We start from the raw sequence: 15,263 nt of genomic DNA on the forward strand, positions 1-15,263 counted from the left end.
AACATGATATATACTTTGATATTTTGCCTTAGCCTGAAATCAACACTTTTGATGTTGCAATCACACTAGTACGAGGATTCTATGTCTACAATAAAACATTCTTGTTCATACTACATTAATATATGTAGGTATGCACCGATCCACATTTTTTCACTTCCGAGCCGATCCCAATACCTGAATTTGGATATCTGCCAATACCGATACTATTCCACTATATCAGAGCTTTTTGGTTTAGTATTATTCTTATCATTATTGTTGATTTTCTATGAGGCTGTAATAAACTCCTCTCTACAAGAAAGTATGAAATGTACGAATGTATACATGTATTCTCTCAAAAGGCAACTTGAGGTTAGTATAAGGTCAGAAAAGGAAGCAGTACAAACTATTTTTGTTCCATTTGGACAATGTGGGGTCTGCGTGACATCATTATCTCATAATAAACTTGTTTTATTTTTAAAACCCTCAGAATCATTTTATTAATACCCGGTGAAATTCTTTGGCAACTCAGCACAAACAACAATGTTTCCAGCACTAACGCAGCATGAACGATTGGGACTATTTTCACTTAGTTTTACATTGAGGAGGGGGCAGCTTCATGGAGGTCTGAATCGCCTGCTGACAGCCTGAAGGTCCCACTTTTCATTGTTTTGATGGCACTGTCAGTGCTGCTCTCTACGGTGAGTAGGCATTTTGAAACAGACGGCTTTGCAAACATCCACATTGTTGTGTTGCTTTGTAGTGTTTTGAGGGTAAAATATGTCCAAACAGCGGACATGTTGTCATGAAAAGTTGGATAGCCAGCTAAAGTCGCCTGCTCGCTGGCTGAAAACTGTGGAATGGATTTCCTGACTCATTGCTCCACATCTCATTGAGACCCACCTCCCTTCAAGAAATCCAGTCCACAGTTTGCAGCCAGCGAGCAGAGCCGCAGCATGAGGAGCACTTGAGGAGTCATTTCAGCAACATTTAAAGCACAGACCCACGTCTGTGCTTTAAATGTTGCTGAAATGGTTCGGAAATCTTGGCAGGTTTGTTCGGAAATTTCCGATCCATGAATTACGTTGATATCGGAACCCAAGACCAATACTGGATCAGATCAGCCTCATCCCTAAATATATGCTAATATTCAACTTGGATGCAATAACGGTGAAATCACAACAAATTGAATCTTGCCAAAGCATTATTTATTAAACTGCTCAATCATGAAATTATTATTTTTTCTTCTTTTTTTTCTCTCACTTGAGTATACAATACAGGTAGAGCTTTCTCTGCAAAATATTTGAAACCAGGCAGATTAGGTTTTTTTCTGAATCCACACTTGTCAATCATTCTAACTGGAACCATGTCTTCTGCTATGTGGTGGGTTACCCGCGACGCAGGCGATGTTGGAGCATGGGCAGCTGGATGGGGGAGGGGACAGCCTGGGCCGGGCCGCCACGACCGCATTGGCGGTTTGAGTTCCAAATGCAGGCCCCCGGCGTGGAGCCGGACATGGAACCCCCGCCATGCCATCCTGCCCTCCAGGACGGGCGCCCCGGCTGCCACCGGGAGTCACCCGATCCAACAACATATCCGGTGGCCGCCGGGGTGCCTACCCGATTTATTGTTGGTTTGGTTGTTTAAGGTTATTTTATTGCAAAATGTGGTTGTAGTTTACTTTCTGCCAGCTCAAACTGACAGTTTTCAGAGCTGCATAAGGACACAAATGTGATTACAATGTCAGTGCAACCAAGTAAACATATGCTTTGATACGGTAAAGCAAAGATCTGTGCTTTCATCTTTCAAAGAATCTTCTTACTACAGTTATGGTGTAGAGGGCACAGCCAAAAGCTTCAAGTGTTAAATCAGTCTCAAAACGAGACATTTTGGATGAATCTGTCTGGATGTTTTTCGCTTTACCGTGGTAACCATGGTAACACTGAAAGCTGTCAGCCAAAGCAGTGACAGCTGATGTTTATTGATGACCCTCATCTTCATCACTGTGTGTAATGTTCATCTTCATCAATCAGTTTACTGCTCATCTTCATCACTGTGTTTAAAAGCTCACCTTCATCAATGTGCTTAATGCTTTTAATTCAGACTGAATTAAAAGCATTAAGCTTTTAATTGGAAACATAAAGAAAAAAATACATTAAAAACCTTTAAAATCGCCTAAACCTTTCCCTGCAGCTGTGGTGACAAATTGTTGTGTTTTATTTTAAAGAATTACAACTGCGCATGCACGCATACACACACACACACACACACACACACACACACACACACACGCACGCACGCACGCACGCACGCACGCACGCACACACACACACACACACACACACACACACACACACACACACACACACACACACACACACACACACACACACACACACACACACACACACACACACACACACACACACACACACACACACACACACAGCACTATTGCAGCCTGCTTGCATAAAGACAAGATGCAAAAGATGTAACACATTTCCTACCAGACACATGTGACGATGTCCCTCCGTGCTTTACTTAAGCATGTATTCCAGTTTGTCTTCTAACACGCCACATTCAGAGCCATGGCAAATGTAAGCATCAGCGAACAATGGATTCTGCAGGCGAGTCATTGACTGAAGCAGACTAAGAGAGAAAGCCTCTGCTCACTTGGGGATGTTGGTGAGAGGAAAAAGACAGAACAGAGCATGCCTGCTAGAAAATCCCTGGGTATTAGACTATCACATGACCACCATCTACTGCCAGTCACAGAGCAGCGGAGAGAAGAAGGCAGAGCCTCACAGAGTTGAATTTGTGCAAGGAGACCACGTCTCAAACAGCTTTCCACGACACTGACACACACAACAGGCGGCAGCCAATGAGATATGAGTGCTGCATGCTGCTCTGAACTCCTCCCTGATCACAAAGAAACAGACATGGAGGGGGCATGCAACACGACTCTCAGAGACAGACATGCTGTTGTCACTGAACTGTGATTATCACAAGTATAGTAATTTTGAAGCAAAAATTAATTTGTCAAATTTAAAATTCATAATGTCACATAAATTTGATGATGTTGGTTATCTTACTGTGCTCCATATATATAGATAAGAAATTGTAATGATCAAAGACTTGATAATGTCTGCCGGGTGAAATTAGTTAATGATGTGTCACTACATCCACCAGGGCACTTTATTAGGAAAACAGATCAAAAATGCTTCATCTTTTTATTGAATCAGCAAATATGTAGTGATGCAGACAGGTCAGGAGCTTGAAATAACACTCAGGTTCTGGGGAGTGGAGAAAATGTGATTTGAAGATAATCTTTAAGTGATTAATGGAGGACAGAAAGACAAGTAAGTGATGAATGGCATTAAATCAGAGACTTTGTGTACACACACACCCACACACACGCAGGTTGACTTTGAACTAAAACAGCAAACACGACACAGAATTATCCTCCATGATTTATCTATAAGTGAGATAGTGCTGCCACCAGGAGGTCAAATTGAGCACGACATCATTTTTAATTAAAAAATTTAATTTCAATGCCTCAACACTGTCATCCCATGAGAAAAAAGAAAGATATAGTAGATTTTTTTTTTGGTCTTGCACTTACAAAAGAAAAAAGTCAAAATACAAAGTTGAAACATCTCCTCTGGTTCATCCCTCATCATTTGCCCATGGGTGTCAAAATGATCACATGAAATCGCATAATTCTGACAATATAGGGTTGCTCACTGCTTCTGAACATCTGATTTTACACAGAATTTCCGTTTTTCGTAAAAATCCTTTCAATGGGGGATATCAAAATCTGGGGAATTTGAAATTCCCCTAAGGGAAGTTTTGGAGAAGCAGAGGTGCTCAAAACAGAATGTATCCACATGCAGAAGTAGAATCTGGCGGCATGAAGCCCGTTAACCCGTAAAAATCCATAAATTAGCCACAACATTGTATAAGCCACAGGGTTCAAAGCGTGTGAAAAGAGTAGCGGCTTATAGTCCATAAATAATGGTAGTATTGTGTGGACTCACTACACAAACGCACACACATCGCTGCCTCTTTCAGGCTCTGCTCCTCCGTGTGTGTCTTCTTCACCTGTCACCAAGTTTCTGTCTGGGTAGCTCCTTCCTTTTATAGGGAGAGAGGTGATCATCACCCAAAGCCCATCACCTCAACCCAACCCAACCCAACACACACACACACACACACACACACACACACACACACACACACACACACACACACACACACACACACACACACACACACACACACACACACACACACACACACACACACACACACACCACCGACGAGAGGCAGCACCACTCCACTCCACTTCACCACTCCACCTTGCCAACAGGGTAAGGTGGAGTGTTAAGTTGGCAAGCTGGTGTTGCTGGACTTGCTCTCCCACTGTTCGCCTCCGCTGCCGCCGCCACCACCCTCTGGCTCATCTTCCGCCCATCTCCGCCCACTCAGCCTCCGTCACTGCTTTCCAGCCCGTCTCTACCCTATTAGTTTCTGCCACCATCTCCGCCCTCTGGGTCATCCTGTCAGTGCTCTCCCGCTGCATCTGCCCTCTCGCTTGTCTGTCCCACGGCCTCTGCCCACTGGCTCGTCTGTGCCACGTTCCTCATCCACTGGCTCACCTTTGCCAACTGACACATATCAATGTCCACCCTATGGCACATCTCCGCCGCAGCCTCCACCCTCCAGCACATCTCCGCCACAGCCTCAAACCTCCAGCACATCTCTGCCACGGCCTCCACCCTCTGGCATGTGTCTGCTTCGGCAGCCACAACAGCACTCTGTCCACCCCATTGGCCTCCGTCACAGCTGCTGTTGTCTCCAAAAGTCAGTGTCTGCAGGGACAGGTTTCCCAATCATCGTTTCTTTATTGGTAATGTTAGTGAAATCTTGTTTTGTCTCTTAAAGAATGATATGTAATTTTGCAGTCTGTGTTTAAGGATGACCTGTGTCATCACCGTTGGAATCTCTGTGCTACTTTTATTGACCTTCAATGCAGACGCAAAACAATTTCAGCCTTTTTTTTCTTCTTCTTCTTTTTTCTTTCTTTCCTTCTCTTCTTTTTCTTTCTTTTTTTTTGAAACACCCCAGTTTCACATTTCCATCTGGGTTTTTTTTTTTCAGTTTTTTTTACTGACCACCACCTGAAGGTGAATGGTCGCATTGTATCATTCCCCCGCGACCCGGAAACGGATAAGTGGGAGAAGATGGATGGATGGATGAATTATTTTCAGAAAATTATCATTTCTTGAGAGGAAAATTTGTTGTCTTTCAGTCTGTATGGGTTTTGAAGCAGTCAGACGTAAACTTTAGACACTACTTACGCCGTTAGATTTGTGTCAAAATTATGAGCGAGTAATAGGAAACTTTGAGGACAGAAAAATATATTGTGCGAGTGCACAAATAGTATTTTGAGGTAAAATTCAAATTGCGCATAGAAAAACAAAAGGTTGAGCGATCAAAAATAATTTCTGCTCTCAGTTTCTCTCCATACTCTTGCACAGATTCTTCCTCTGCGTGCAGGCAGACAGCACTCAACCCGTCTCTCACTCTCTCCACTTCTGCGCTCGCTCAAATTGTGCAAAACCCGAATGTGACAGACACCGTTATCAACCACTCAGAGAACTCGGGGAGGGCGTTGAACTCTGATTGGTTGCTTCGGATCCCCAAAGTGCGTCATTATATTAAAACACAAACTACTGGATTAGTATTCAGTGAACTGATTTTCACCTGATTTTCTTTCTTGCAAACGTCATACATGTAGGTCTGATACTGGTTTGTCGTATTTAATGGTAATAGGGAGCTAAAAACACCACGGACACCACTTGACCTCCCTCGAAGACAACGCGAACCAGCTCAGTGGCCAGATGCCTCCATCTGGAGACTGAGTATGCAAGCTATGGAGAAGTACTAGAACAAGCTACAGGCTAAAACAGTCGATCTCGAATCTTGCAGCCAGCGAAATAACATAAGAATAATTGGACTTCCAGAGTCAATTGAAGGCGCCCAACCAACAAATTTTGTTTCAAAAATGCTAATGGGGCTCCTCGGTGAGGAGGTTCTCGCGTCGCCCCCGGAGCTTGATCAAGCCCACAGAGACCTAACTGCCAAACCAGCACCTGAGGCTAGACCACAAACAGTCATTGCACGCATTCACCACTACCAGACAAAGGAGGCGATCATCCAGGAGGCCCAAAGGCGGAGAGGACAGCTGGCCTACCAGGGAAAACTACTCTTTGAAGACAAACACACCTACGTTAGTACTGCGAGGTAGAGTGTTTTTTTAATGCCTTTTAAAGGGTACTGCTAGGCTAGTTAGGTTTTCAGATTTGCATGTGAGATAAGCCCAGATTCCAGGTCAGGAACACCTGGGGAGTCACCTGTGTGATTTTCAGGAAGATTCTGGGTACTAGCCTGGCATGCTTTTTCTGGTCTGGGGGCGGGGCCATCTCTGCCTTGCCGGGTTGGGGGGGCGGTAGGTGGGCCGGCTCCCGGGGGTGCGGCAGGCCTCGCCGCCGGGGTTGGGGGGGCTCTCAGCCAGCTCGGCCCGGGGGACCTGCTTCGGCCTTCTTTCGGCTTGGCGGCTTGGGTCGGGGCCTGGGGCCCTGTGCCCTTTATCCTTCTCCCATGGGCTCCTCTTGCCTGGGGGGATTCCTCGCTGCATTCTCTGGTGCTTTCTGGGCGGGGGCGTGGCTCTCTGGGGTGGTTCGCTGGGGCCTCCCTGGCCCTGGGGGGCAACCGTCTGCCGGGGTGGCAATGTCCGGGCCACTACGGGCCCCCCTACAACAGTTCCGGCCACACCCAGTGGACAAACCACACACACACATACAAACCACACAAACCACACACACACACACACACACACACACACACACACACACACACACACACTCCTCATTAAAGGTGCTTCTGAAGTTGCTTGTTCTTTGTCATCATTTGCTCAAACACTCAAAGTCATGTTCCTCTTTTGTTGTTGCCTCTCTGTTAATTCATGTTACTGCTTCATGTTGCTGTCTAGATAGAGCTGCTCGGGCTGGTTAATCTAGGAAACCATCTTACTGTCTAGATAGACCTGCTCAGGCTGGTTTAATCTAGAAAATCACTTTACCGTGTAGACAGAGCTGCTAAGGCTGGTTTGATCTAAGAAATCATTTTACTGTATAGATAGAGCTGCTCAGGCTGGTTAATCTGAGAAATCATGTTACTGTCTCGATAGAGCTGCTCAGGCTGGTTCAATCTAGAAAATCACGATACTGTCTAGACAGAGCTGCTCAGGCTTGTTTAATCTAGAAAATCACGTTACTGTCTATACAGAGCTGCTCAAGCTGGTTTAATCTGGGAAATCATCTTACTGTCTAGATAGAGCTTCTCAGGCTGGTTTAATCTAATAACAGTTGTAAAGTATTTGGATCACTGTGATAATTGCAAATAATATATGTAGCACAACAAAGGTATTGTATCCCCCCCCCCCCCCCCCAACCTTTCTTCTCTTCTCTTCTCTCTCTTCTCTTCTCTCTCTCTTTGTGCATTCCCCCCCGGTCGTGTACGGCAGCCATGCCAACTTCTGATGGAGGCGGCAACAGGAGGAGACTCCAGGTCTCTCCTTGTTGCAAGAGCAAAAACTGTTCTGACTCCGAAGGCTCTCAATCACATCATATTGTTGGCCCAAGCTGCCGAACAGGACAAGGGCGAAAGAAAAAAAAAAAAAAAAAAAGGGCTTCTGGAGTCACATCACATCAGGCCTGCCACCCACACTTGACCCCCACCAGTTTGCCTACAGAGCCCACCGGTCCACAGAGGATGCCATCACCACTGCTCTCCACACCACACTGACCCACCTGGAACAGCGGGTAAGCTACGCGAGGCTGCTCTTCTTGGACTTCAGCTCGGCTTTCAACACCATCATCCCGAGCCGACTGGTCGGCAAGCTGGGGGACCTGGGTCTCCCCTACAACATCTGTACAGATATTACAGATGTTGTGGGGGACTTCCTGACAGACCGCTCCCAGAGGGTGAGAGTAGGGCACCACCTGTCCCCAGCGCGGAGCACCAGCACAGTTTCCCAAAGGGCTGTGTGCTAAACCCCTGCTCTACACCCTCTACACCTACGACTGCACCCCCACCCACCTGAGCAAAACCATCATTAAGTTTGTGGGTGATACCACGGTGGTGGGGCTCATCTCTGGAGGAGATGAGGCTGCTTACAGGGTGGAGGGGGGAGAGTCTGCCAGGCTGGTGCACCACCAACAACCTCATCCTGAACTCCTCCAAGTCGAAGGAATTGATCGTCGACTTCAGGAGGTCTAAACCGGACATACACCATAAATGGGAAAGGGGTGGAGATGGTGTCAGACTTTCTGTTCCTGGGCATCCACATCAGCAAGGACCTAACCTTGACCGTTAACTCCACAGCAATCATGAAGAAGGCACAACAGAGATTCTACTTCCGGCGGATCCTGAGGAAGAACAACTTAAAACCGGAGCTCTTGTTGTGCTTCCACCGCTGCTCAGTGAGTCGGTGCTAAGCTACAGCATCTCACTGTGGTTCGCAAGCTGCACCACAGCATACAGGAAGAGACTCCAGAGAGTCATCATCACCACCCAGAAACTGATTGGCTGCACTCTTCTATCCCTGGAAGACATCTACAACACCCGCTGCCTCAGGAGAGCCCACAACATCCTCAGGGACTCCTCACACCCCGGTCATCACCTCTTCTGCCATCAGGGAGGCGTTTCAGTTCAATAAAGACAAAAGCAAGAGGACTAAAAAACTGTTTCTACCCAGGAGCTGTTGTTGCCCCAAACGCCTCAAAACACCAACAAACCCTGAACTGTTGTTTTATCCTTCCTGTCTTGTAAATACCTCTGGGGACTGTACAGTTTTTTAAAAAGTTTTTATGTGTGCACTTTTCTACTTTTCTATTTTTGCAGTTTTATAGATTTTTTGTTGTTTATGGCATTTGCACTAATTGTCTTTGTACTTTCTGTTGTTTGCACTGTTTATGAGAGCTGCTTTTTTTTTTTTGTTGTTGTTGTGCCTCCAAGGTACAATGACAATAAAGGAATTCTGATTCTGGAAGGGGGAAGAGAACCCAACCTGAGAGACTCAACCAGCATATTCCTAAGTTGTTTGAGAGGAGAGAAGAGAATTTCTTAAAAAATTCAGCTGGGAAACCATCTGGTCCTGGCGATTTCCCAGGTTGCATTGAAGATATCACCTGTGTTATTTCAGCTTGGCACTTTCAGTTTCTCCACCAGACCCGGAGCTGTACGTGGTATTGCCCAGGGGTTGAGGAAAGCTTTGATTGATGTTTCCTCTCCACTGAATTGGGAAGTGTAGAGTTGGAAATAGTAATCTTGTCATGAGACGGAACTGAGGCTCAAGTGCAGACAGCAAAACAGGAGACAGAGAATTTGATTTACGGATTTAATTAAACTAAAAGAGCGGAAACAAAAACCCTACTAAGGCAAAAAACGAATACTAAGAAGAAAACAGAAAACGATCGGGAAACTCCTGACGGAAAAGCTACTAAAAAACAAAGTACAAACGATCGCAGCCAAGGAGGACGGGCGGAGGAGTCTGGCACAGGAGTGGGGAGACTCAGCTGCAGAGTGGGAAGGTTAAAGGGGATCGTAGTTCCAGGCAGGCAGGAGGCAGACAGGAATCCAGTTGCGCATAGGACCAGACTGAAGTACTTTACGGTTTGGCGTCGGTTCGTGGTCATGCCGTGTTTATATAGGAGGTGCAGGTGGTGAGGCCACTCCCCGCCGCAGCTGGAAGCGGTTGAGTTTATTGGAAGTGCGAGGTCATGCCCATGAGACAGGAGGCCACCAGATGGTGCCAACGGACCAAGTTAGGGTTGAGAAGTGGAGGGCATGACAAATCTCTAAATATGTTATTAATTTCAGCAGGATCTGAAGGATTTTTTCCATTGCTGGTACAAATATTAGATATGAGCTGTTTTGATCTCCGGCCTTTGAGTTGATTAGCTCGCAATTTCCCTGTCTTTTCGCCATGTCAGTAAAAAGTGCTTTTGTTTTTCAACAAAAGATTTTGTGTTTGGTCGGCAGCGAGGAGATTGAGTTACACCATATTTTTTATCAATATCCCAAATTTTGGAAGATAGGTCGAGTCATTCCCTTTGAGACTGTCTTCTCTTGTTCACTGTATACGAAATAATATGTCCTCTCAAGTAAACAAATAAGATCAGTTAGTTTAAAAAAAAGAGTAATATGTTCTTCTATGAATTTTATAAATTTATAGTCAGAGATATGGTGAGCATATAGAACTGAAACATTTATAACATTCAAGAAAAAAGCTGATGCCAGTGCCAAAATTGAGTTCACGCCCCCCCCATCCCCTAACAACTGAAGTGCAGTAAAAACTAACATATAGCACAAAACACAACCCCCAGATAGCAACTAAGTTAAACAGCTGCAAGCTCTTCATAACACTTCCAGTATCTGTCTATAGATATACTTCACTGGCAGAAAATTAAATAAGACCCCAGTCCTGGTGTTATTGCCTCAGAGTGATAATAATAATAACTAGAGAATTCCCAGAGGAAATTCTTTTTTTGTGCCTGCCCCACCCTCCGCTGCCCGACGTTGCGGCACGTCCGTACAGCGCGAGTTAGCACGTCAGCTCGCCAACATATCAGACATTATCAATTTTTATCAAGGGTCGGTCCCGTAACCCCAACCCTAGGGTGGGGTCAAAAGTGGGCGGGATCCAGCTAATTACCTTGTGATCCGTAACTCCAGCCCCCCTTTTAGGCCACCCCCCAAGTATCAGCTCAATCAAACAAACTTTTTTTTTTTTTTTTATTTCTTTTTTCTCACTTGTCCTGTTCGGCAGCTTGGGCCAACAATATGATGTGATTGAGAGCCTTCGGAGTCAGAACAGTTTTTGCTCTTGCAACAGGGAGAGTCTGGAGTCTGGAGTCTCCTCCTGTTGCCGCCTCCATCAGAAGTTGGCATGGCTGCCGTACACGACCGGGGGGGAACGCACAAAGAGAGAGAGAGAATAGAAGAGATTGGGGGGGGGGCATACAATACCTTTGTTGTGCTACATATATTATTTGCAATTATCACACTGACCCAAATACTTTACAACTGTTTTTGGATTAAACCAGCCTGAGCAGCCCTATCTAGACAGTAAGATGATTTCTTAGATTAACCAGCCTGAGCAGCTCCATCTAGACAGTAACGTGAAGCAGGAACATGAATTAACAAAGAGGCAACAACAAAAGAGGAACATGATTTTTAAAGTTTGAGCAAATGATGACAGAGAACAAGCAACTTCAGAAGCACCTTTTGTGAGGAGTGGAAGTGTGTGTGTGGTTTGTCCACTGGGTGTGACCGGAACTGTTGTGGGAGGACCCGTAGCGGTTGTATACTCCTCAAGAAGATGCACTTCTTGATGAGGTGGGTGAGTGCCACTGGCCGGTAGTCATTGAGGCTGCGGATAATGTTCTTTTTAGGCAGAGGGATGATGGTGGAGGACTTTTAGCAGGGTGAGATGGAGCACTTGGAGAGGGACTGATTAAAGATGCTGGTGAAAACCGCAGCCAGTTGGTCAGCACAGTCCCTCAACACCCGTCCAGTCACACCGTCAGGTTCAGCAGCTTTTCAGAGGTTCACTGCCCTCAGAGCTTTCCTCACTTCCTGTTCCTGCACGGTGAAGGTCTGGCTGTGGGGGGGTGTCAGCTGCAGTGTGGACCCCACCAGTGACTCAACCTCGAAGCGGGCGAAGAAGTGGTTAAGCTCCTCCGCCAGTGAGGCGTCCCCAGAGGTTGTGGTGGTGTTGCTGGGACGGAAGTTGGTGATGTGCTGAATCCCATGCCACACCTGCCGGCTGTTGCTGCTGAAGTCCTCCTCGACCCTATGCTGGTATGCTGCCTTGGCCTCTCTGATGCCTCTCTTCAGGGCAGCACGAGCACAGCTGTACAGTTCCTTGTCCCCGGACCTGAAGGCACTGTCCTTCAGCAGTTCCTTGACCTGCTTGTTCATCCAGGGCTTCTGGTTGGAAAACACCTGTTCGTGCTTATCCACTGTGATGGTGCTAACAGTGTTGGATGTAGTCAAGTAGTGCTGATGTGAACACCTCCAAGTCCTGATGGTAGAAAATGTCCCAGTCTGTGCTTTTGTGGCGTGGTGTACTAAAATAGGAAATATGAAAAATGCCAAACAACGCCACCAGTTGGTACCCCAGGAAATACTAATTTTACTATAAAAGTGTCTGAACAATAGATCAACAGGCACCCAGATTCATTCTGGAAGACAGAAATGTAATTTTAGGAGTAAATCAAATAGTTTTATTTTTAATAAGCAAAAACAGAACAGAACCGGCAGGGACTGGAAATGCGGAAAAGAACAGAAGGGTTAAGAGACAACTCTTTAAGAAAAACAGTGGAATAAAAGTCTTGTTTTATTACAATTGCAGGTTAAGAAATCTCAATGTAAAATTCAATCCAAAGCAAAAAGAACAAAACCGGGCCGGCGCCACGTGTGGAGAGGCAGACTACACGGAGGAGTGTCCAGGGGTGCTACCACTACTCACCTTAGTGCAACTCAGCAAGCTCACGGCAATCCTCACATCAAACTGATGCAGTCTACGAAGTGTCGCTGTGTGTCGACTCACATGCAAAAAACCAAGTGAAGGGACCTCACCACATGTGCCTAGACTCTCCACATCGTGACACTCAGCTCTAAAAAGTAAAGAACTCAATACAACAGAAAGAAAAAGAAAGTAATGTAACCCAGTTGGTAAACACAGGAACCTAAACTAAATCAAACTAAGACAAAACAGCAGTGGTCACGTGACAGGAGAACCTGGGAAAGGGGAAAACCTCATTAGCCAGGCTTAACCTATATTTACAGCTGAATGTATTTCAGAACCATGACCCTACTCACCACCTCTGGTATGTGGCATCAGCTAATTCCTTAATTGCAGAGAGGAGAGGGCTGCAACACAGGCCCTGCCCAGTCAACCACGCTTTAAACAAAAAGTTACAACTATTAAAAGAGTTACCAAGAAGAAAGTGTGAGTCAAACCACTTCTTCACCTACCTGGGGGACCAACCACTGCCAGCCACAGCAGGAACAGAGATCAGGAAGCAGAGAGAGAACAAAGGGGAACACCTGTCTCAAATAGCCTGGCTCTGATTATGTGGCTGCCTGCACCTGCAGTATTGCACCTGCAGGTATTCCCCCACCACAATCTCAAAGCAGTCCTGCAGCTGCTGCGGGGCATCGTCCAGCCAAGATGTCACAGTCTGAGTTGTGGGGGGGATTGCTTCTTCAGTGGTTTGTATGCCGGGATCAAGAGCAGCGACATATGATCAGAAGAGCCCAGATGGGGCAGCTGGGTGACCCTGTAACCATGCTTGATGTTGGAGTAGGCTTTATCCAGGGTCTTGGCTCCCCTGGTGGCACATTTAATGTGCTGGTGGAAAGCACTACTCATCATGATTAAAGTCCCCCGCATGCACTTACATGCACTGCTCCTGGGTGGTTGTTCTGTTGCCGGCTGAGAGCAGTGTCCAAACGGCTAAGAGCCGTGCTAGCGTTAGCATCCGGTGGAATGTACACAGCAGTTACCAGGACAACAGTAAGCTCACGCGGGAGGTACAGGGGCCTGCATCTAACCGTGATAAATTCTAGATCTGCAGAGCAGTGCCTGTCGATGATCGTGGCCGTTGTGAACCAGCTGTTGTTTGCGTAGATGCAAAGCCCCCCTCCCCTGCTCTAACCGGAGTCTTGTCATGTCTGTGAGCCGTGCGTCCTGCTGGCTTCCTGCTCATCACGGAGCCAGATCTCCGTGATCAGCAGAATGCAGCAGTCCCGCACAAGTTTGTTTGCTGCCAGCTAAAGCTTCAACTCATCCATCTTGACAGTGAGGGATCTGACATTGGAGAGGAAGATGCTGGGCAGCAACAGTTTGTGTGGCCTTCTCCGCAGTTTTACGAGGACGCCGGCTTGGCAACCTCGCTTTTTCTTCCTCTCCGCCCGCCATCTCCTCCTCCTGCCCGCGGGAATGATTATCCACGGGGAGCCCGGTGTCTGCGCTTTGTCCGGTGGTATGTTGTGTAAGAAAAAAAAGTCCTCGGTTACGCATTGTACACTCTGTAAACCGATGCGAAAAAGATCCTGTCGGCTGTATTATTAAGAAAACTGGGACACCTTATTAAAGCAGGTTAAGATGTCTCCACCTACAGCAGTGGTCTCCTCTGCTGTATTCTAGAGAATAAACTTTAGAAAAATGAATATCTTCCCCAAATGAACATACTTATTCCAATGTGTAGGGATTTCTTACCTCATAAGGATCATAGTAACAGCCCATATCTGAGTGTAATACCAACTAACAAACTCACTGTGTTTGTGCTGTATATGAACTGGGGCTAATGAATTATTTCAGTGATCTTTTAATGCACTTCTGCTTGCTGGGTTTTGTAAATAGTAAAACATCCACTTCCATTTTATGAACTATCAAAATAAGCGTGTGACTTTTTTTATATAACGTGCAGATTTTGTGCTAAATAAAATTCTTTCCGCAGTAAGAATGCAAGGATCTTTTGTTTATTTTCCTTTGTTTTAACTTTTCTTGAAACTTAAAGCCTTACTTATTTACACAGGAACTGAAAAAAATATACAGAATTTCTCATATAATCTTCTTCAAATCAATTAAGGAATATTCAATACGTGAGAGAAGAGAGTGTGACTTCATGAAGAGGTTTTGAGAAAGTACTTTAACATTAGCAAAAGTTTGACATGAACTGTAAAAGAATTCCATCTCAATTCAATTTAAATATTTTTTTAATTTGAATTTCTCATATATGTCACATTGTACGTATGTCTTGTAAAGTTTTTATACAGTACTTGCAGGATTGTAGTTTCCCTAAATCATATAACTTTGATATTTTACATATCTAATAGCAATTGTGTATGTGGAGTTACGGTCTTATAAAGTATTTGTAAGTTTTAAAATCATATAAGTTTCACATTACGAATATTTACAAGGGATCTTGTACTTGCTTTGACTTTCATGCATTTAACATACAAATTTCAGATAAAAATATAAAATTTTGTAAAAAATGGTAATGGAGGAGCTGGCCAACCTGCCACAGGCTTTCTGTGTCCTTTTTGGACTGACTTATGCCTTGCATTTGGATTACCCCAAGTGCATGAAAAGCACCTTCCTCTTTATTTAGCAGGTCATGCTAAACCTGGGCAGAAGTGAGCGGAAACCC

The 15,263-nt window shown here is 45.5% G+C and overlaps 1 protein-coding gene across 1 annotated transcript in view; it reads right to left on the bottom strand.

The window, feature by feature from the left end:
* The window catches only part of plekha6 (pleckstrin homology domain containing, family A member 6), a 177,984-nt gene extending 175,307 nt beyond the window's left edge, over nt 1–2,677 (bottom strand). The window contains exon 1 of the mRNA XM_080462391.1: nt 2,484–2,677. The gene's annotated coding sequence lies outside the window, so the exon portion shown is untranslated. The remainder of the gene's footprint in view (nt 1–2,483) is intronic.
* Nucleotides 2,678–15,263: the final 12,586 nt, after the last annotated feature.

The sequence above is a fragment of the Lipophrys pholis genome (genome assembly GCF_963383615.2).
Source record: "Lipophrys pholis genome assembly, chromosome: 4".
NCBI lineage: Eukaryota > Metazoa > Chordata > Actinopteri > Blenniiformes > Blenniidae > Lipophrys > Lipophrys pholis.